The sequence below is a fragment of the Schistocerca americana genome, chromosome 8 (assembly GCF_021461395.2).
Source record: "Schistocerca americana isolate TAMUIC-IGC-003095 chromosome 8, iqSchAmer2.1, whole genome shotgun sequence".
Taxonomy (NCBI): domain Eukaryota; kingdom Metazoa; phylum Arthropoda; class Insecta; order Orthoptera; family Acrididae; genus Schistocerca; species Schistocerca americana.
Genome location: NC_060126.1, coordinates 232878326 through 232901827, shown reverse-complemented (window position 1 = coordinate 232901827; position 23502 = coordinate 232878326). Strand labels below are relative to the sequence as shown.

The 23502-nt window shown below is 42.7% G+C and overlaps 1 pseudogene; it reads left to right on the top strand.

The window, feature by feature from the left end:
• Positions 1-20009: 20009 nt before the first annotated feature.
• On the top strand, positions 20010-20127 carry LOC124546347 (annotated as a pseudogene).
• The last annotated feature ends 3375 nt before the right edge of the window (positions 20128-23502 follow it).

The window sequence follows — 23502 nt, the reverse complement described above, 5'->3', positions numbered from 1 at the left end:
CGAGATGTTGAAAGAGGAGGTGGCGATATTAAAAAGAAATTTAGAGGACGAGGTAAAACGTCTCATTACAGAGACATCAAGAAAGGAGAAGGCTGTAGTTACTGCGTCGACTGAACCGTCACTTGCCGGAACACAGATAACCGCTTCACGGTGTGACAAATTTGACAACGGGAGCCACGCCTTCATTCACAGCTCTGAGGCAACGAGCGAGGTAAACACGGACAGCGCGCAGCAGTCCAGTGAGCACAATTGCTGTCAGCTGATTAGATGTACCGAACAACTGTCGAACATATAGAGGGGGAGAGATGACGTTAGCGTGTCGGAACGAATTAGTCCACGTCCCGAAGTTCATACGAATCGTAAGAACGGGCGAAATGATAACTGGAATGATGACCGGTTTGACTACAAGCATTTTGTATCAGTGCGAAAGTTCCATCACTACAAGGACGAAGGTAATAGCTTGCATCCAAAAACTTTTATGGGACAATTCGAGTTATCTTTGCCCCCACACTGGCCATTGATGTACCAGCTGGATTTTGTGTGCTCCCATATGGAGGGCGCGACCAAGACGAGCGTCTCGTTCGAAGAATTCAAAAATGCCTTCTTGGGCAAATATTGGTCTAAAGAAACCCACGAAAGGACCAAACAAGAAATTATTATGTCCAGAGATATGGAAGGGGCAGGGTACCGGAGTCCGGTCAATTTTTTTGAAAATATGACAAAAAGGAACCAGTACCTAGACAACCCATGTAGCGGAGCGGAAATCATCAGATTATGCTACATGAAACTTCCCATCTCGTATCAACAATCACTTGCCGATCGTTGTGGTAATCATACTGAGGTATTTAAGGGCATTTTGCGCGAACTGGATTTCGCATTTCAAGAGGACAGGCGTGGGAGAAACGCCGACAGCGTGAACAAGATAACAACAGTCGCAATAATGGACCTCAGTGGGATAGTAGACCAGTGCCGAACTACAACGGCCACAATCAAAATATGAGTAATGGCAACTCGAAAAGAAGGTACACGGAAGATGAGCGACACTCTCCGGTGCAACATAATAAATTACAAAGGACTTGGGGCGGTAATCAGCAATCGGGAAGAAACAGGAATAATGGTTACCAAAATAAGAACCAGGAAGAGGTCGAAGTCCGCCCTCCGAAGCCTGGTCCATCCCACCTTAACGGGCAGGATTACGAATGACTAGACCAGTGCGCGGACGTAGTAAATATAGGCTTAGAATAAGAATTTTGTTAAAGTGTCTTGTTTGTTTGTGTATAAACTGATCTTAGTGGTAGAATGTCTCGTTTATATGTGCCTATATTTTGTGTTTTATTATTAATAATGATATCTTGCCTCTCGATGCTGTGAAAGTAAAGCACTAGATTATTTTGTAAAAACACATGATTAAAGACTGGAATACAAGTATTTCTGGACGTACCCCTAGAAAAATATTGATTAGGAACTCTGTAAATTACAGAAAAGTTCCCCGTAATTGCATCTCCGTCATTGGAGAGCATATTTAAGGTGGCCAGTCCCGTAGGTCGTTACGAGGACGCGCCGACGCATCTCGTATGCCCCTGAACACGTAAGAGATGGACAGCTATGCGCAGTTGCGCGAATTAGCACATCCAGTGTATGTTAAAATGAACCGGATGCAATCATCTACAGAGCGAATAGCAGCATTGATACGCCAGAAATACTTGTTGATACCAAGATAGTGTAACAACTGCGAGTATGAGCAGTGAGCTATATTTGTGTTGTGCCATTATGACATTGCTAATCCGAAACATGTTCACAGGCATTATAAAACCATTCGTGACAAAAGGAGAAAACGGGACGAAAATAGAGAAAAAGTGTCGCAATAGAACACGATAAAGGACGCTATCCAAACTTCCAACAAAAAATCTTGGTAAGACTGACACATGTCTGAGTTTGTTGTGTTTTATACATGTTCGCAGACACAATAAGAGGGACGTCTGCCACATAGGGAATTCAGAAGAAAAAACAAGATTAGAGATAAAAAGTAGTAAATAGTAGATATGTAGTCAGTTTGGCCAACACCTTGTTAGTCGTAGGAATTGGTAGTTAGAAACGGTGATGGGATCCTGTCCAGATAATATTGATTCCATATCCCTTGATTGTGTGTGTGTGTGTGTGTGTGTGTGTGTGTGTGTGTGTGTGTGAACGACTGTGAAGCAAGTTGTCTTGTACATTTTGTATGTTTATGTATAAAAAAATGTATGGTACTGATGGTTAAACATGAGCACTTTCCATGTACTAAAATTAGTTGTCTTAGTGTGTTAAGGTGGCGTAACTGAGCAAGAGGGAGTTGAAGCTACGACACCTGGCACACCACACACGAGCTGACAAGGAACGAGGACGACAGCAATGAGGGGAGCACACAGCTGACGATGGTGATGGCATGCAGACCACGCCCTGAATCGACGGGGACGGTGGTCAACTCAGCAGCCAAGGAGAGGTGACATCCAGCACCTCTGTGTACGACAAAGAGGCTGGTCCTAGTCTCTGTACACGGTACGGATCGGGGGCACCTACAAAGAGGTCCAAGAAGGTTTCTATATTTGTTGCTCGCCACGTCAGGTGGAGCGACAGCCCTGATGACCTTTTGTGCCTAATGACACCAACTTTGAAGGCCTGAGCAAAAAATAGGCTCTTGTCTTATCACAGTCCCTCCCTTGCCCTAAAACGTCTATCGAAGGAGCAATGACCTCTGGCTGAGCCGTGAGAGGTCACCGATCATAGATGCACCGATGGGGTCTTGCGTCCGTCGGACAAGATGTCAACAATGAGCTCTTAGGTGAGAGCCATCCTGCCTCAAGAAGATGCGGGCGCCTGTGGCGCCATCTCCGTAATCGACGTTGCTCTCTTCTCAGCCGTTATCCATCCCTCAACTTGCTAGTCAGAACTATTGTCACTTCCGTTCCTGCAAGAAACTTGTGCCGTGTGTGTGAGTGTGTCAGTGTGGATTCAAATGAATAACATGTGCTTCAATGAATGTACTCATTTGTTCTGTTTATGAATTATGTTATAAGAAGGTTATGATTTTATAAATGTGCCATTTGTTAGAACGTCATATATTTGTCACGCCACGTCTGTTTGTGTTAGAATAAGATTTCATACTTATACCTTGTTTCAAATACACAACAGTTGTTGCTCAATACGCAATGATTCTTGTCATTTTCCTTGTGTTATATATATATATATATATATATATATATATATATATATATATATATATGTCATCATATATATATATATATATATATATATATATATATATATATATATAAGTACATGTGTGTACACAATCCAGACACTGGACTGGGCCAGACCTTGTTGAATTGTGTAAATATAACACTTACACCATGCACAATATAAAAGTCCAGAGAGAGACACAAAAAAAAACTTTATTTATAAAATGTCATAGGGGGATTCACATATAATTTAATGAGAGCAACTACTATCAACTTCACAAAATGTTACATGAATATTATTCATGTATGTTTTAGTAATTTAGGTCGAGTAGGGATGGATAACTGAGAGTGAATGGACCTTAAGTTATAATTGCGGGTTTTGCCATTCAAACGACAAGCACAGAGGTGCTTAAACATGTGTATTTTCCCTTTGCGATGTGTGTCCTTGTAATATAATTGTAGTTTTCTTTTGAGTACTCTGACCAATAATTGTCTCAGGAATCGGCAGAGATTGAAGTAAAATTAGACTAAATAATGACCACATCTTTAACAGTAAATCCAGTCACTGATGGCAGGTACCCTAGGAATGAGTGGGAGTTTGCATTAGAGAGGAGGCAGTGGTAATCAATCGCCCATAACTAACCATGTGAACGGATTACAATAACAGTTATGGAGATGTTAATTTTGTACCACAGGTGGGAACACCATAAGAGTCATCACCTGTACTACAAAATTGATTTGAAGAGAGGGGCTATGTAAGATGGCAAGAACTATGCCCCTTACATGAAGTCATTAAAGATCAACTAACTCACGTTGAGCGAACAGTAGGGCTGAACAAAAAATGACTGACAAGGCACAATGCATCTTGTAGAGGGTATAGTATGGACGTATTGGAATAATTAATGTCGGGTGATGGTTTTAAAGTAATTCACACGACATGAAAACTTCGTGGAAATGAATCGATTTACTGGACTCTAGTTTACCCCAGGGAAACATTTAGAGTCAACCATGGCCGGCTGGGGAACGGCGAAGGGAAGCGACAATAGGTAGCTTAGGGTGGCTCAAACTCTGAGAAAGCGGTAACGTGGCGCAGCCTCCAGCCGCCTTAAGATGAGTGACAGTGAGTGGGCGGTTGACCCTGACTCCATGCTGGTGTACCAGGAAACAGACGGAGAACTTGTACGCCTGTTGATAAATGTCCGTTGTCCCATTTCCTGTGAAACATGTGACAAAGCTGTGCAAAGCTATGGTGGAGCGGTCAACAGAGGTCAAAATGTGCGTGTTCGTGACTATAGCAACTTCACGCTGAATTCACAGTCCACAGAGCCTGAAGTAAAGCAGGTGAAGAGCGACAGCATGAAATACGCTGGCCTCCGATGGAAACGTAGAACCAAGGAATTTGAAGTACTCTCCTGGGAGTCAGAATTCCAGAAAAATTGGTGTTTGTCCAGATGCTAACCTTGATGGGTGGCCTGGGAGGAGTGAAATAGCAGAAGCTGAGAGGAAGGGAAATTTTGTGGGAATTTGTTCACTTCCCAGAGCGGGCATTGTTCGGCACTGAGAAGCGACACATAATTAATGCGACTTGCACTGCAATCGGCGTAAGTGATTTTGCTGGAGGGGAAACCGAGTCAAAGTGCGGATTGTGAGAAGTCTCCATAGAGGTCTTCCGTTCCCAGCTTGCCTAGAGTGCAGACGTGGCATTCTTTACTCAGCTTGCCTGGAAAGAGTGAGCATCTCAGCAGTTTAGGACCTAGCAAATCGAACGATTGAGCTTGGAGATAGGAAGTTTTGGTTCAGCTATATACTGAGCAAGATAGCTAGGAGTAAATAGATGTGCGCAGCCTTGCAGCACCACGAGGTCGGCCAACGTCTGCTCAATGACGCCACTCCGCCACGCTGTATTCGGTGATATCGCGCCGTCTCCGGCCACTGATTAATTTGTTGGATCACGTCGGCAAAGTTTCCATGAGGATTTCATGGGCTGTGTGTTGTAGAATCCTTCTTGCACTTTGCATCACGCCTGGGTCAGTCGATAGAAATTACTTTTGAGTTATCGTGCTTTCCACGCAAACGCAATTTATTACCACTGCCTGATAGGAGAGTCTTGTAATGTGATGATTGAAGGTCGGGAGTTAAAATAAATTTGTGCTAATCGACTGCATCTGTTTTCAATCAAGTAGTTGAATTCCCAAGTCACTTTCTTAATGTATTTTAGGTTCAACATTCACATCTGGTGTTCAATAGCTGAATATAACATGAATGTGCACCCCTTTTTAATTAAAAGTGATCAATTCTGAACAAATTAATGTCAACACTGCCACTGCAGTTCAATCAGGAGTCACAGGGCCATATTACTTTTTTGCGTTATCCGATATTGCGGCAGTTTTTGCACTCTCTGTTGATCTGTTATTCAATTAGTTGGGGTGAACACACGCCAAAACCAGCTAAGTGATGGGTGGGGTGTTACACATTCTCTGCCATGAATCTGTTGACGTCTGTTTCTTTTGCAGCCAGCCAACTGAGTTCTGTGGCAATGTTTTCTAAAGTTATTGTGGCAGTTGGATTTATAGATACATATTCCGGTTTTGTGTAATATGCGTTTCCAAACAGTTTAATGCTTTCTAGTTGATATGTATTTGATACTGTCTAAATCACTGACGCTGTGATGTAGTGAGGGTACACCAATATTAAAAAGATAATGCTGTGCTCCGAGTAATTTCCATCGTGGCATCATTTCCAGTCATCAATGATCGCACGAGCCTATCGCTATTACAGTTAGATCTATGATGCTTTTTCCAGTACAACTGGCAAACAACATAGTAATGTCACTATGGTCCTTCATGATTCAAATATTATTAATACTCAAATATGCTTCCATTTCTTTTCCCTCCATCAGTAGTAGTTTTATCGCGTCACATTGTTGATTCATCGTTATACGTTATACGGGAGTTAGCATTCCAATTTCACTCTTCAAACTTAGAATGCCTAGTTTATCGAAGTCGGTATTTATACCTCGTGTTGTGTCCATACACATGCTGGATGCATGAAGTTTGTAAGATGCTATGGTGAGCTCCAGGACCACCGTGTCTTCATTTCATAATTGGTGCAGTATTATCACATTCAGTAATTTGTTGGTTACGAACATTGCTGGTCTTTTAAGCACATTCCCTGCACTAAATATCCTACAGCTTCTTCTCGTTCCAGCTGCATCATTGTTTAAACAGTACTGTTCTTAGAGAAATATGACATTAGCATTGTGTTGAAAAAGTTGCATAAAATTGTATGTAACCGATCGAGAATGGTGCACATTTACTTGCATGCATTTAATGAGTTGTGGATTTCGTGTAGAATTTGAAGAAATTATTTTGGAGTTGTAGGAGGACGGCCGGTTAATCATTAGTGTTCCGTTGGTATTTTATGGTAGAAGCTATGCTGACACAATTTTGTATCTTGCTTCCTTTTGTAATGACAGTGAAAATCTTTGTAAGTTATCGTGTACTTTTATATATTTAATCACGAGGATGTTATTATCTATCGTTCGTCTGGAAGCTTTATGATCCTTCGTATATACTTTGGAGATGGGTGACACTCATTAACATTTTCTGGTTGCCTTTAAGAACGATTTGAATTCTTCCGCTATAAACGGTTTTCCTCAGATTATTCAGCACATTGTAACATGTCACTCATGGATATATCCAAAATTGCTGAAAAACACTTTCAGAATTTTTATCATCACAGATTCTACAGTTGTAGGCTGGAGGTACTCTGTCGCAGCGGCTGCTTCGAATAAGTTTGTTTCAAATTGAGTATTATCTCTAGATGGTGACACAGAAATTGAGACAGATGATGACTCACTGATATTATTAACCTGACAAAAACCTGCTGAGTCGTTTTCAGCGGCGAACTTCGTTATCTTGTGCTGCATTTTGCTGATCAATATTTGATGCCTGAGGGTTATTGTATGCTTCTGAGCTCTTTGTACTTTCTGGTGGTTCTGTATCAGGTGAGAAGTGACATCGCTTCCTAAGTTCAGCGTGTAATTTCAAAACCGTCGGCGAAGAGATACTGACGTCTTGTACCGTCCTCTGTAATGTTCGCGTAGCAGCAAGCGTTTCTCAGACTGTTTGACTTGTAAGTGTTGTGGACTTAAGTGTAGTGAAGTCGCAGACGATATTTTGCCATTAACAACTCTGAGACAGTTTTCCTTGGCGTGTTCGTTAGCGTTACAGTTAATAGTAGATAATGTCAGCTGCTAGTATATAGAGTGTAAAAATATTGCCTTCGAATGGAATCTGTAATTTCAGTAGCACTTTACTAAAATCTTCAATGATAAATTGCGCATTACATCGAAAAGACCTTATATGTATCGTAGACACCAGAGGTATTTGGTGCATACGTCCAAAGCCACGACCGCATTTAGACTTCTGGTAAATAAGTTAGTCATTAAGTAGGAACAACAAATACAATGGAAAGAAAAAAGCGAGTCACGTAGTTGAACGTTTGAAACGCCTGAGTGGCGCAAACATTCCCTTAATTGTTGTTCCGCCTTCTTGCAGAAAGCGGTCACTATGTTCAACTTGTCTAAGGAAAATACACATTATGACACCTAAGATAAGTAAACAGTACGTAATATCTGTGCCAGATATTATATCGCGCACCACCTGAAGTAGTCATTGATGATGATATCAGGTACATTCTCGAGGAGGTCTGCTTTGTCTGCGAAGATGGTGGTGTCAAGGATGACATAGTTGAGGAGCCATTTGCGGTTGCATAGATGTCTTGCATTGGTGACTGTCCCAATGCCACTTAGCAGGTTGTGGAAACAGACAACATTGTCAGTTGTTTACATTCCAAAATACGTTATTTTCTTATTACCAGGGTAGGCTACACGAACATTAGCATGCATTCACTAATACGAAACAAATCGACACACAAAGGCGATTGCGGCATGGGGTAGCCGCGCTTTCTGAGGCACCTTGCCACGGTTCGCGTGCTCTCCCCCCCCCCCCCCCCCCCGCTCCGGTTAGCACACTGGACTCGCATTCGGGAGGACGACGGTTCAATCCCGTCTCCAGCCATCCTGATTTAGGTTTTCCGTGATTTCCCTAAATTGCTTCAGGCAAATGCCGGGATGGTTCCTTTGATAGGGCACGGCCGATTTCCTTCCCCGTCCTTCCCTCACCCGAGCTTGCGCTCCGTCTCTAATGACCTCGTTGTCGACGGGACGTTAAACACTAATCTCCTCCTCCTCCTCCGCCCCGCTCCCCTCACCCCCGTCCGTCGGATGTATTTCACAGTTGCGAAGTTGAACCAGTCCTCATAGCTCTTAACGTGTGAATGTGGAACCCATGGTAAGTGGACTTCTTGTGTTTTAGTCCATACTACCATCTCACAAACTATGGAAAGCGGAGAGCTTTTAACGTAACAGTTACGTCTCAGAGTAGCAAAGATGAACAAGTACTCATAGCTCTTAAGGTATGCATTTTATAACGCACGTTTAGTAGATATTTTTCTCTTGTTTTGATCAAAAATAACACCTCTGAAAGTTTGCCTTCTCGTCATGCTGTACAATTCATGCTGTTGAAGTTGTGGTCTTCAGTCCTGAGACTGGTTTGATGCAGCTCTTCATGCTATTCTATCCTGTGCAAGATTCTTCATCTCCCAGTACCTACTGCAATCTACATCCTTCTGAATCTGTTTAGTGTATTCATCTCATGGCCACCCTCTACGACTTTTACCCTCCACGCTGCCCACCAATACTAAATTGGTGATCCCTTGATGCCTCAGAACATGTCCTACCAACCGATCCCTTCTTCTAGTCAAGTTGTGCCACAAACTCTTCCTCTCCCCAATTCTATTCAATGCCTCCTCATTAGTTATGTGATCTACCCATCTGATCTTCAGCATTCTTCTGTAGCACCACATTTTGAAAGTTTCTATTCTTTTCTTGTCCAAACTATTTATCGTCCATGTTTCACTTCCATACATGGCTACACTCCATACAAATACTTTCAGAAACGACTTCCTCACACTTAAATCTATACTCGATGTTAACAAATTTCTCTTCTTCAGAAACGCTTTCCTTGCCATTGCCAGTCTACATTTTATATCTTCTCTACTTCGACCATCATTAGTTATTTTGCTCCCCAAATAGCAAAACTCCTTTACTACTTTAAGTGTCTCATTTCCTAATCTAATTCCCTCAGCATCACCCGACTTAATTCGACTGCATTCCATTATCCTCGTTTTGCTTTTGTTGATGTTCATCTTATATCTTCCTTTCAAGACACTGTCCATTCCGTTCAACTGCTCTTCTAAGTCCTTTGCTGTCTCTGACAGAATTACAATGTCATTGGCAAACTTTAAAGTCTTTATTTATCCTTCATGGATTTTAACACCTACTCCGAATTTTTCTTTTGTTTCCTTTACTGCTTGCTCAACATACAGATTGAATAACATCGGTGATAGGCTACAAGCCTGTCTCACTTCCTCTTCCCAACCACTGGTTCTCTTTCATGTCCCTCGACTCTTATAACTCCCATCTGGTTTCTATACAAATTGTAAATAGCCTTTCGCTCCCTGTATTTTATCCCTGCCACCTTCAGAATTTGAAAGAGAGTATTCCAGTCAACATTGTCAAAAGCTTTCTCTAATTCTACCAATGCTAGAAACGTTGGTTTGCTTTTCCTTAGTCTATCTTCTAAGATTCATATAATTAAAATTAGTCTTCGTAAGAGGAAACACGCGTCTTAGAGGAGAAATGACACTGCTTAAAATTCTGTCCTCCCCATTGTAACTGTATATGGATTCGTAACTCTTGGGCCCAGCGGGTGACATCTGTACGCTGGAAGTTTAACGTCGGTAGACTGAAAAGACAGCGCGTAAAAGTCGAGTCTTGCTACAAAGTAGGTAGGCAGGCCCGCGCTGCGGTGCTGTGTGAGATGCGGGTGGGTATCGTAATGGGCTGCAGGCGCGCATCCGGCCCGTGAGGGAGTGGCAGTGCCCGCTCGCTAGCTGGCTGGCTCTCTTTTGCGCGCAGCCTTTGTCTTTTGTCTCCGCCACGCCCAGCGCACACGCCCCGGAGCCGGCAGCATCCTGCAGGAGCACGTTTCCTTCCTCGCTCCGGAGCGCCTGTCCTTCCCGCGGAATCTCCTTTTTCTGACTGCTCCGCAAGGGTTCCTCGCTAGCTGACGCGCGCTTCCGCTCGTACATTGCCTAACAGCCCATCCTCGGTATTTATGATGACTTGAGCTCTCTCCTACATCCTACGACTTGTCTTGGGACAGTATTTATGTCTGCACCCGTGCTCCTTTCACTTTACTCCGACAAGTTGCAAACCATGTGTTGTCTCTTATGTGGGCAGCTGAAGGAAAAACTGTAAATCTGTTGGTACATGACATACTGAAAATTTTCAATACATCAGAAGTGAATTTTCACCTCGATTCGCATACTACTGATACGGAGGAATGTTGCAACTGGGAACAACGAAAGTGCAGACCAATTGACAAAAATGGTGTAGCATCTACTTCCCACTGACATACCACTACATTACAGTGGTTTTCGTAGCACACTAGTCAACCAAGCAAAAATGCAATGGAAAATGTTAGTGGACCTGGACTGCAACATCAGCATGATACTGGGCGATCCAGCAACAGAATCCACTCCACCCTTGGTTTCTCAACTCTGCTCTCCCGAGAGGACGGATTGTTATTACACTACTGGCCATTAAAATTTCTACACCAAGAAGAAATGCAAATGATAAACGGGTATTCATTGGACAAATACATTATACTAGAACTCACATGTGATGACATTTTGACGCCATTTGGGTGCACAGATCCTGAGAAGTCAGTACCCAGAACAACCACCTCTGGCCGTAATAACAGCCTTGATACGCCTGAGCATTGAGTCAAACGGAGCATAGATGGCCATGCAACCTCAACACGATACCACAGTTCATCAACAACAGTAGTGACTGGCGTATTGTGACGAGCCAGTTGCTCGGCCACCATTGACCAGACGTTTTCAGTTGGTGAGAGATCTGGAGAATGTGCTGGCCAGGGCAGCAGTCGAGCATATTCTGTATCCAGAAAGGCCCTTACAGGACCTGCAACATGCGGTCGTGCATTATCCTGCTGAAATGTATGATTTCGCAGATATCGAATGAAGGGTATAGCTACGGGTCGTAATACATCTGAAATGTAACGTCCACTGTTCAAAGTACCATCAATACGAACAAGAGGTGACCGAGACGTGTAACCAATGGCACCCCATACGCCGGGTGATACGCCAGTATGGCCATGACGAATACACGCATCCAATGTGCGTTCACCACGATGTCGCCAAACACGGATGCGACCATCATGATGATGCTGTAAACAGAACTGAAGAAATGACTTTTCTCCATTCGTGCACTCAGGTTCGTCGTTAAGTACACCATCGCTAGGCGCTCCTGTCTGTGATGCAGCGTCAAGGGTAACCGCAGCCATGGTCTCCGAGCTGATAGTCCATGCTGCTGCAAACGTTGTCGAACTGTTAGTGCAGATGGTTGTTGTCTTGCAAACGTGCCCATCTGTTGACTCAGGGATCGAGACGTGGTTGCACGATCCGTTACAGCCATGCGGATAAGATGTCTGTCATCTCGACTGCTAGTGATAGAGGCCGTTGGGATGCAGCACGGCGTTCCGTATTACCCTCCTGAACCCACTGGTTCCATATTCTGTTAACAGTCATTGGATCTCGACCAACACGAGCAGCAATGTCGCGATACGATAAACCGCAATCGCGATAGGCTACAATTCGACCTTTATCAAAATGGGAAACGTGATGGTACGCATTTCTCCTCCTTACACGAGGCATCACAACAACGTTTCACCAGGCAACGCCGGTCAACTGCTGTTTGTGTATGAGAAATCGGTAGGAAACTTTCCTCATGCCAGCACGTTGCAGGTGTCGCCACCGGCGCCAACCTTGTGTGAATGCTCTGAAAAGCTAATCATTTGCATATCACAGCATCTTCTTCCTGTCGGTTAAATTTTGCGTCTGTAGCACGTCATCTTCGTGGTGTAGCAATTTTAATGGCCAGTAGTGTATTAACGGACTAAGAGCAGGTCACTTGAATACTAATAAAACGAGGCATTTTTAAAACTGGTACACTGCCTGTTGTGATCCCTGCCTCATTTGAGAAGAAATTGTACATGCAAGATGATTCAGATGCCCTTATAAATGTCGTTTCATGCTTCCTTAAATTTTGGCGATATTCATCTGAGTAAGTTAGCTTACCATGCCAATTTTAATTCTCTGCTTTCGTATGGCATCATATTCTGGGGTAACTCATCATTGAGTAAAAGAGTGTTCATTGCACAAAAGCGCGTAATCAGAATAATTGCTGGAGCTCATCCAAGATCATCCTGCAGACACTTATTTAAAGAGCTATAAATCTTCAGTGTAGCCTCACAATATACATATTCACTTATGAAATTTGTTATTAAGAATCCAAACGAATTCAAAAGTAATATCAGTGTATATGGCTACAACAGTAGGAGAAAGGACGATCTTTACTACTCTAGGTTAAATCTAGCTTTGGCTCAGAGGGGGGTACATTATGCTGCCACAAAAGTCTTTGGTCACTTACCTAATAGCATCAAAAGTCTGACAGATAGCCATATAGCATTTAAAAGGAAATTAAATGAATTTCTTAATGGCAACTCCTTCTACTCATTAGATGAATTTTTGGATATAGTAAGTGGGTAAGTTCCCAAACCCCAGAAAAAAAATAAAAAATTAAAAATATTGAGTGTCATGTAATATTTTGTCTAATGTAATATCTTGTATAGACATCTTTTATTAACCTGAAACGTTCCACATCATTAGGAAGTGTCATATTCATGATCTATGGAACAAGTACTAATCTAATCTAATCTACGACTCATATAACGTGTTACTTGGTAATTGAGGCAAATTGTAACTGATTATCCTATTCTGTAACATCGTTGTTCAGATGAAAATGTTCAAAATGGCGAATTAATTTGATTGAGGTTATTATAGATTAATGCTTCTGGAAGGAATGCTCGATTTAATCGCAGTGTGACACTTTAAACAAAACAGACATCATTCCACATATCCTCACATGAAGCTCGAAGCGCAACGAGTAACATTTAAAGATGTACAGAACAAAACTGTGTAAGAATTAAGATTATTTCTGAGGACTTAATACTTCAGATTTTATATCTCTGATACAATTTAATGATGATAAAAAGAAGAAAATCAGTTACAGAGAAAGTGGTGATAGCAACAGTGGTTTGGTCATTCAATAATACAAGTTTTCAGTCAAACAGAAAACATTACTGCACCAAAACTATAATCCATTAAGTTTTAGACACTGTAAATTAAGACGGAATACGTGAAAGGGCACGTCTAGTGAAACGCATAATATGAGAGAACATGTTGAAATAGTCGCAGAAGGTAACATAAAAAGGTACTGGCATAAAATCGTTGGTAGTACACTTTCTGGAACTAATTTCGTCAGTGTCATCGCAGGAGACAGAAGAATGTTAGCTTACATACGTATCACAATGCAGATATACAATAAGAAGCACTCTCATTGTTGGAAGATTAAAACGTTTAGCATCCTGTCGACGCCGAGATCGTTAGAAAGACTGCCCTGGATCGAGTAGAAAGAGAATGGGAGAGGAAAGCGGTCATGCCCTTTTCAAAGGAGTCATCCAAGGTATTAGCTTTCGATTTAGAGAAATCACGCCAAACCTGAATCAAGATGCCCAGGTGGAGATTTGAACTGACGTCGCTTCAGTTGGTAAATGGGAGAAATCAGGAGCCAGTTTAGTAACGCACTCTTTTACTGCATAAAAACATCTGTATTGTTTATTTGGCTTGACATCAACTCAGTAATACAGGTAAAGTAACATCACCGCATTCTTAATAAGGTATTATCCTGAAGAACGTTTATTGTCCATTTATGAAAATTTTTTCCTTTATCAGAAGTGAAACTGAGGGAAGGCATCGTGACGTCCGAAGAATGAGGTTCGATTCAAAGTTATTATCAAGAAAGACTGACAAGGGAAAGGCCTCAGGCACGTCCAGTCGATTCGGCTCATATTTGGCAAGTCGATTGGGTACAACCTAAATTAAAGGCTGTAAGATATTTTTTGAGAGAACCACATGTAAAGATCACAACGCGCAATCGACACAGAATTGACTAGGTCGGTAGATAACTGAATACCGAGCGCTTTTCATCACACTAAATGGTATCCGCAAACACATATTTTCCTATAAATGACACAAAAGAACTTTTTTCTGTGCCGCTTACATAATCGTAATGTAAAAGCTGTGTGACGAAATGGCGGCTGGTGTAACGGCCAAGACATTTGGTTTGGGAGCGGCGGACCTGTCTTCGATTCCAACTGCATTTTTTTAATTATTATTTGAAGTTTTTCCTATTCGATATTGGCGGGAATTCGAGGTTCAGTAAGGTAAGTAAATCAACGAGGAATAATAACAAGATTAGCAAATGAATTTCTCAAACGACTAGTATTAGTAAAGAATTAAAATTTTAAGCCTTGTTATATGAAAACGATTCCGAGTAAGAGTGCTTCAGACGAGCATTCGACGCACTTCATTACATAACGGAGAATAACTAACTCTTGTCGCACTTGGTAGCTTAGATAAAATAACGCATTCTTACACAGCGCAATATTCCACCTCAGCGTCTGGAGAAAACGTTTCCTAAAATTCTCCTGTGCTTATAAGGAACAAATAATTAATTTGGTTGGGGTATAGAAGAGTTCAATCGCTTAACTGACTCAAAAAATGTTTGCGTCGATTGCTCCAAATTCGGTAAACTGACAAATTAGTTTTAGAAAACGTATCATGAGGACATTTGAAAACCATACGTTCCTATTAAAAAGTTGTGTGTAATACTGGATTCTTGGGACGGACAAACCAATACTGTCACGCATGATATCATGATTATAGATGGCGAGTCAACCGACTTTCGCGGTAGAAGTAATATCTCCAAACTGCACACTTACATGTCGAACATATTTTTATTTTTATCGCAAAGACAAAAGCTTTATTTCGAGGCTTCAAAATTGTAATCTGCTTCTGGAAACGCAGCGAAATTTACACAGTCACGTGGATGCAATAACGACTGATCATAATTACAGCGCCGATCTTTCAGATATTGTTATTGTATGCGTGGTACGCATAAAAATTAATTCACAAAAAAACAATATTCTGAAATTTAAATCAAGGTTGTTTTCTTATGAATCTTCGGTAGTTGCACTAAGATTGCATTCATCAGATGTTCTTGGTGCCGTGAGTATATCTGTTCCGAATGTTTATATGACAAGTACCATCCACCTAGTTGTTGGAGAGAAATGGAAGACATGTAACAGAGTGCAGGAGCAATTGTAACGCGAGCAGGATTCAATTTTTAATCTGTATGTATAAAACAGTAAGAGAACCAAGTATGTTCCAAAACGCCTCCCATACAAACAGGATTTTCCTGCGTTAATACTTCCGTTCTGTTGGTGATAAAAGGGTAGAATCAATTGTTTTGGATAACTCTTGGGTACTTGCGCTAGGCACCATTTGCACACACTACAGAACGGTCGGCTTAGTGTCACTATTATATGGTACATGGTACGAATATTAACATTTCCTCCTGTTTAGGCAAATGGAGCAAATCGGTTGATTCTTTTTGCGTTTGATGTGATCTTTGTGGGATTTATGGAGGCACCGGTTCCTCGGAAAACCCCACATGAAGGATTAAAACTGAACCGAGGATTCCAAGACGTCCGTGTACAGCAAATGGCTGATATTTTTACGATACATTTCTAAGATCTCGAGGGAACACGAAAATTTTCTTGATATCCTTATCCGTTTCCAAGATACAGAGGTTCAAAGTTAGGCTGTTTCTGCACGTAAACTTATTTCTTGTAAATAATAATAGCTCCTGAAAATTGCAAAAATTTTAACGGTGTATTCTCTAGGCATTTATCTAGAAGACCTATCTCCCAGTTTTAAAAAATCTTTATTGTTTATCGAAAAACATCTCAAAAACTTTTTTTTTGTGTCGAAACGCAGCCGCGGATTCCGAGACGGCTACGGACAGGAAATGACTATTCTTTACGCTGTATTCCTAAGAACCCTATCTCGAACAGCTTTGAAAATGTACTTCATATCTTTATCGGTTACCGAGATACATATGTCAAAAGTTATCCTACTTGTACACGTAAAAGAAGCACATAAAATCCAGTGCGCTGGAAAAAGGTAGTATATAACGTGACGTAGTACTGGAACATATTCGCATTTTTCTTATTCTCCGATAGACGTATTTTTCAGCTGATTTGCTAACCCAAGTCGTTTGAGAAGTTAGTTTGCCTGTCTTATTATTTTTTGTTGATTTGCTTACATTATTAAGCCTCCCATTCCTACCAATTTTGGAACGGGAAAAATATAAATGCCAAGATAATAAATACATTGGTAATCACAGTCAAGTTCTCTGCTGCCGAGACAAAAGCATTAGTCGCTACGCGTTTACCTTATGGGTTCATAAGCGTCAGTCAATGAAGTTTCTTTCTTCGATTTTGTAGGAAATATGCATTTGCGGATCCCACATAATATGATGAATAATCTACCGATCATGTTAATTTTGAGTTGATTGCACGTCACGAAATTTCGGGGTGGTTTTTTTGAGAAATCTGGGGGTACGTTTGGGGGTGGGGGACAGGTGTTGAACCATTTCATTTTTCATTTTAGGATGTACACTAGCGACCAACCACACATGACCCGAATCAGTTGACCGTGTCCTTGTGAGTGAGTGAGAGGGAGGTTTGGGTGTCAATCAAGGGGTTTAGTTACCACTGTCTTCTGCCACCGGAAGACTCAATTACGTGTCTGTTGAATCTAATACGCTGATAAATTTAGAAGTCACGCTGTTTGACGAGGCTCAGGATCCACCTCCAATAAGGTGAGCACTTTGATAAAGACAACAAAGTGGTGGCAAGATTCCATCAGCACCGCTAGAATACCAGTATGATGGAAGATTACTGGAGGTCACTTACCTTCAACTAGGTGAGGTACCTTGTCTGTGATCTCGATCTATTTCCACTTCTTGGTTTCCTGCTTCTTCCACATAGAATAGCGACGATAAGCAAGACGTTTTTGTATGTCCATTCTTTTGACAGGAGGTCTGGGGGACTAGGCCGTTCACTATTGTAAGTAAATGAAACACCTACAGCAATCCTTCATTATTATTGGTGAAGGGGATATCACGATGCACATACAGGGCCAAATATCTCACAAAATAAGCGCCAAACGAAAAAACTACAAAGAACCTAACCTGTCTAGCTTGAAGGGGCAAACCAGACGGCGCTATGGTTGGCCCGCTAGATGGCGCTGCGATAGGTCAAACCGATATCAACTACATTTTTTAAAAATAGGAACTCCCAGTTTTTATTACATACTCGTGTAGTGCGTAAATAAATATGAATGTATTAGTTGGACCACTTTTTTCGCTTTGTGATAGACGGCTCTGTAATACTCACAAACATATGGCTCACAATTTTAGACGAACAGTTGGTAACAGGCAGGTTTTTAAAATTAAAATACAGGACATAGGTACGTTTGAACATTTTATTTCGGTTCTTCCAATGTGGTATATGAACCTTTGTGAAGGTATCATTTCTGAGAACGTATGATGTTACAGCGTGATTACCTGGAAATACCACATTAATGCAATAAATGCTCAAAATTATGTCCGTCAACCTCAATGCATTTGGCAATATGTGTAACGACATTCCTCTCAACAGCGAGTAGTTCGCCTTCGGTAATTTCGGTAATGTTCGCACATGCAATGTGCCGTCAGATCCGGTGAACGAGTGGGCTTCGACGACCAATCCACCTGTCATGAAATATGCTATTCAATACCGCTTCAACTGCACGCGAGCTATGTGCCGGACAACCATCGTGTTGGAAGTACATCGCCATTCTGTCATGCAGTGAAACATCTTGTAGTAACATCGGTAGAACATTACGTAGGAAATCAGCATACATTGCACCATTTAGATTGCCGTCGATAAAATGGGGGCCAATTATCCTTCCTCCCATAATGCCGCACCATACATTAACCCGCCAAGGTCGCTGATGTTCCACTTGTCGCAGCAATCGTGGATTTTCCGTGGCCAAATAGTGCATATTATGCCGGTTTACGTTACCGCTGTTGGTGAATGACGCTTTGTCGCTAAATAGAACGCGTGCAAAAAATCTGTCATCGTCCCGTAATTTCTCTTGTGTCCAGTGGCAGAACTTTACACGACGTTCAAAGTCGTCGCCATGCAATTCCTGGTGCATAGAAATATGGTACAGGTGCAATCGATGTTGATGCAGCTTTCTCAACACCGACGTTTTTGAGATTCCCGATCCTCGCGCAATTTGTCTGCTACTGATGTGCGCATTAGCCGCGACAGCAGGTAAAACACCTACTGGGATATCATCATTTGTTGCAGGTCGTGGTTGACGTTTCACATGTGGCTGAACACTTCCTGTTTCCTTAAATAACGTAACTATCCGGCGAACGGTCTGGACACTAGGATTATGTCGTCCAGGATACCGAGCAGCATACATAGCACACGCCCGTTGGGTATTTTGATCACAATAGCCATACATCAACACGATATCGACCTTTTCCGCAATTGGTAAACGGTCCATTTTAACACGGGTAATGTATCACGAAACAAATACCGTCCGCACTTGCGGAATGTTACGTGATACCACGTACTTATACGTTTGTAACTATTACAGTGCCTTCTATCGCAAAGCGAAAACAGTGGCCCAACTAAAACATTCATATTTCTTTACGTACTACACGGATATGTAATAAAAATGTGGGTTCCTGTTTAAAAAAACTTAGGTGATATCCGTTTGACCTATGGCAGTGCCATCTAGCTGGCCAACCATAGCGCCATCTGGTTTCCCCCTTCAAGCTAGACGAGTTTCGTTCTTCGTAGTTTTTTCGTTTGATGCTTATTTCGTGAGATATTTGGCCCGGTCAGTATCAATGGACCACACTGTATACGATGCATCAGCGCCCAACATAACTGGTTTATGCAGACTGCAACTGTGATTTCATCTCTCCAACCATCAGCTACAAAGTTGATAGTTGATGATTGGAGAAACGTCATCTCAGTTACAGGTAGAGTGCGTGAACCAGTTGTGTTGGCCACTGATCCATAGTGTATGTGGATGGTGTTAATACATTCAGCATAAACTAAGTCGTGAAGATGATGCACTGAGGCGCCGAAGCTGGTAACTACACAACAAATGCCATCACAAGTACGGCTGCAGGTGTTTCATATTTGACAATAAGCAAGACGCGTCTCGCACGCTCCCTATGGCGAGAGCCGCCCACTTACCGGGGTTCCCGCGCTCGATCTCGACGCTGGGCCAGTCGCAGACGCGGCCAAAGCGGCGGGCGCGGGCCGTGAAGCTGAGGTCCCCGCGGTGGTGGCTGCTCGCCGCCGCTCCGGGGTCACGGGGGCCGTACGTCCAGCAGTCCGGCCTGTCCTGCGGGCACATCGGCAGCGTTTCTACCAGGGCCCGTCTCCCCTCTGGGACTGCACACACATTACATTGAAATCTGCGTTTTAAATCACCTAGCAATTGTTTGGGAAGGCAGCCCTGTCAGTGTGAAGTAGCTGTACTGGCTTACAGGAGGCCAATAAAATAAAAATAAAATTAACATTATAGCGACACCTTTAGCGCATAGTGAGCAACGGCCTTGCCGCAGTGGGTACACCGGTTCCTGTCAGATCACCGAAGTTAAGCGCTGTCGGGCGTGGCCGGCACTTGGATGGGTGACCATCCGGGCCGCCATGTGCTGTTCCCATTTTTCGGGGTGCACTCAGCCTCGTGATGCCAATTGAGGAGCTACTCGACCGAACAGTAGCGGCTCCGGTCAAAGAACCGGGAGAGCGGTGTGCTAACCACGCGCCCCTCCTATACGCATCCTCATCTGAGGATGACACGGCGGTCGGATAGTCCCTATAAGCTACTCGTGGCCTGAAGGCAGAGTGCTTTTTAGTGCATAGTAACAGTTCCAAATGACGACCGCCAGGCTCAGTGAATGAATTTCATCATCAATGAATGAAAAAAGGAGTTTACTGTAAGCAGTCACTGTTTATTTATATCCACGACGCGTTTCCAAGATTTAAACCTACATCGTCAGGTGGACTTTTATGTGTTAATACATGTGTGTGTTGTGTTACTATTCGGCAAAATCCGTGGCACTGTCTAGAGGAGAAACAAAACATTGTTCCAGAGCATGCTGTTGGGGAGGATTTTGATTAAAAACTAGACGTGAAAGTAAACGTGAAAATGAAGCAACTAAAACAACATACCTCCAGTGGTCACAGGCTCCATTTTCTGTCGTAGTACATAACATAAAAATTGTCTCACATTGTAAACAAAGATAGCGTCTGGAAACTACACTACTGGCCATTAAAATTGCTACACCACGAAGATGACGTGATACAGACGCGAAATTTAACCCACAGGAAGAAGATGCTGTGATATGCAAATGATTAGCTTTTCAGAGCATTCACACAAGGTTGGCGCCGGAGCAGACACCTACAACGTGCTGGCATGAGGAAAGTTTCCAACCGATTTCTCATACACAAACAGCAGTTGACCGGTGTTGCCTGGTGAAACGTTGTTGTCATGCCTCGTGTAAGGAGGAGAAATGCGTACCATCACGTTTCCGACTTTGATAAAGGTCGGATTGTAGCCTATCGCGATTGCGGTTTATCGTATCGCGACATTGCTGCTCGTGTTGGTCGAGATCCAATGATTGTTAACAGAATATGGAATCAGTGGGTTCAGGAGGGTAATACGGAACGCCGTGATGCATCCCAACGGCCTCTATCACTAGCAGTCGAGATGACAGACATCTTATCCGCATGGCTGTAACGGATCGTGCAACCACGTCTCGATCCCTGAGTCAACAGATGGGGACGTTTACAAGACAACAACCATCTGCACCAACAGTTCGACAACGTTTGCAGCAGCATGGACTATCAGCTCGGAGACCGTGGCTGCGGTTACCCTTGACGCTGCATCACAGACAGGAGCGCCTGCTATGGTGTACTCAACGACGAACCTGGGTGCACGAATGGAGAAGTCATTTCTTCAGTTCTGTTCACAGCATCATCATGATGGTCACTTTTCGAATCTGTATGTACAGAGCAGGGAATCAGTGATCATAAGGCCGTTGCAGCATCCCTGAATATGGAAGTTAATAGGAATATAAAAAAAGGGAGGAAGGTTTATCTGTTTAGCAAGAGTAATAGAAGGCAGATTTCAGACTACCTAACAGATCAAAACGAAAATTTCTGTTCCGACACTGACAATGTTGAGTGTTTATGGAAAAAGTTCAAGGCAATCGTAAAATGCGTTTTAGACAGGTACGTGCCGAGTAAAACTGTGAGGGACGGGAAAAACCCACCGTGGTACAACAACAAAGTTAGGAAACTACTGCGAAAGCAAAGAGAGCTCCACTCCAAGTTTAAACGCAGCCAAAACCTCTCAGACAAACAGAAGCTAAACGATGTCAAAGTTAGCGTAAGGAGGGCTATGCGTGAAGCGTTCATTGAATTCGAAAGTAAAATTCTATGTACCGACTTGACAGAAAATCCTAGGAAGTTCTGGTCTTACGTTAAATCAGTAAGTGGCTCGAAACAGCATATCCAGACACTACGGGATGATGATGGCATTGAAACAGAGGATGACACGCGTAAAGCTGAAATACTAAACACCTTTTTCCAAAGCTGCTTCACAGAGGAAGACCGCACTGCAGTTCCTTCTCTAAATCCTCGCACAAACGAAAAAATGGCTGACATCGAAATAAGTGTCCAAGGAATAGAAAAGCAACTGGAATCACTCAATAGAGGAAAGTCCACTGGACCTGACGGGATACCAATTCGATTCTACACAGAGTACGTGAAAGAACTTGCCCCCCTTCTAACAGCCGTGTACCGCAAGTCTCTAGAGGAACGGAGGGTTCCAAATGATTGGAAAAGAGCACAGATAGTCCCAGTCTTCAAGAAGGGTCGTCGAGCAGATGCGCAAAACTATAGACCTATATCTCTTACGTCGATCTCTTGTAGAATTTTAGAACATGTTTTTTGCTCGCGTATCATGTCATTTCTGGAAACCCAGAATCTACTATGTAGGAATCAACATGGATTCCGGAAACAGCGATCGTGTGAGACCCAACTCGCCTTATTTGTTCATGAGACCCAGAAAATATTAGATACAGGCTCCCAGGTAGATGCTATTTTTCTTGACTTCCGGAAGGCGTTCGATACAGTTCCGCACTGTCGCCTGATAAACAAAGTAAGAGCCTACGGAATATCAGACCAGCTGTGTGGCTGGATTGAAGAGTTTTTAGCAAACAGAACACAGCATGTTGTTATCAATGGAGAGACGTCTACAGACGTTAAAGTAACCTCTGGCGTGCCACAGGGGAGTGTTATGGGACCATTGCTTTTCACAATATATATAAATGACTTAGTAGATAGTGTCGGAAGTTCCATGCGGCTTTTCGCGGATGATGCTGTAGTATACAGAGAAGTTGCTGCATTAGAAAATTGTAGCGAAATACAGGAAGATCTGCAGCGGATAGGCACTTGGTGCAGGGAGTGGCAACTGACCCTTAACATAGACAAATGTAATGTATTGCGAATACATAGAAAGAAGGATCCTTTATTGTATGATTATATGATAGCGGAACAAACACTGGTAGCAGTTACTTCTGTAAAATATCTGGGAGTATGCGTACGGAACGATTTGAAGTGGAATGATCATATAAAACTAATTGTTGGTAAGGCGGGTACCAGGTTGAGATTCATTGGGAGAGTGCTTAGAAAATGTAGTCCATCAACAAAGGAGGTGGCTTACAAAACACTCGTTCGACCTATACTTGAGTATTGCTCGTCAGTGTGGGATCCGTACCAGGTCGGGTTGACGGAGGAGATAGAGAAGATCCAAAGAAGAGCGGCGCGTTTCGTCACTGGGTTATTTGGTAACCGTGATAGCGTTACGGAGATGTTTAATAAACTCAAGTGGCAGACTCTGCAAGAGAGGCGCTCTGCATCGCGGTGTAGCTTGCTCGCCAGGTTTCGAGAGGGTGCGTTTCTGGATGAGGTATCGAATATATTGCTTCCCCCTACTTATACTTCCCGAGGAGATCACGAATGTAAAATTA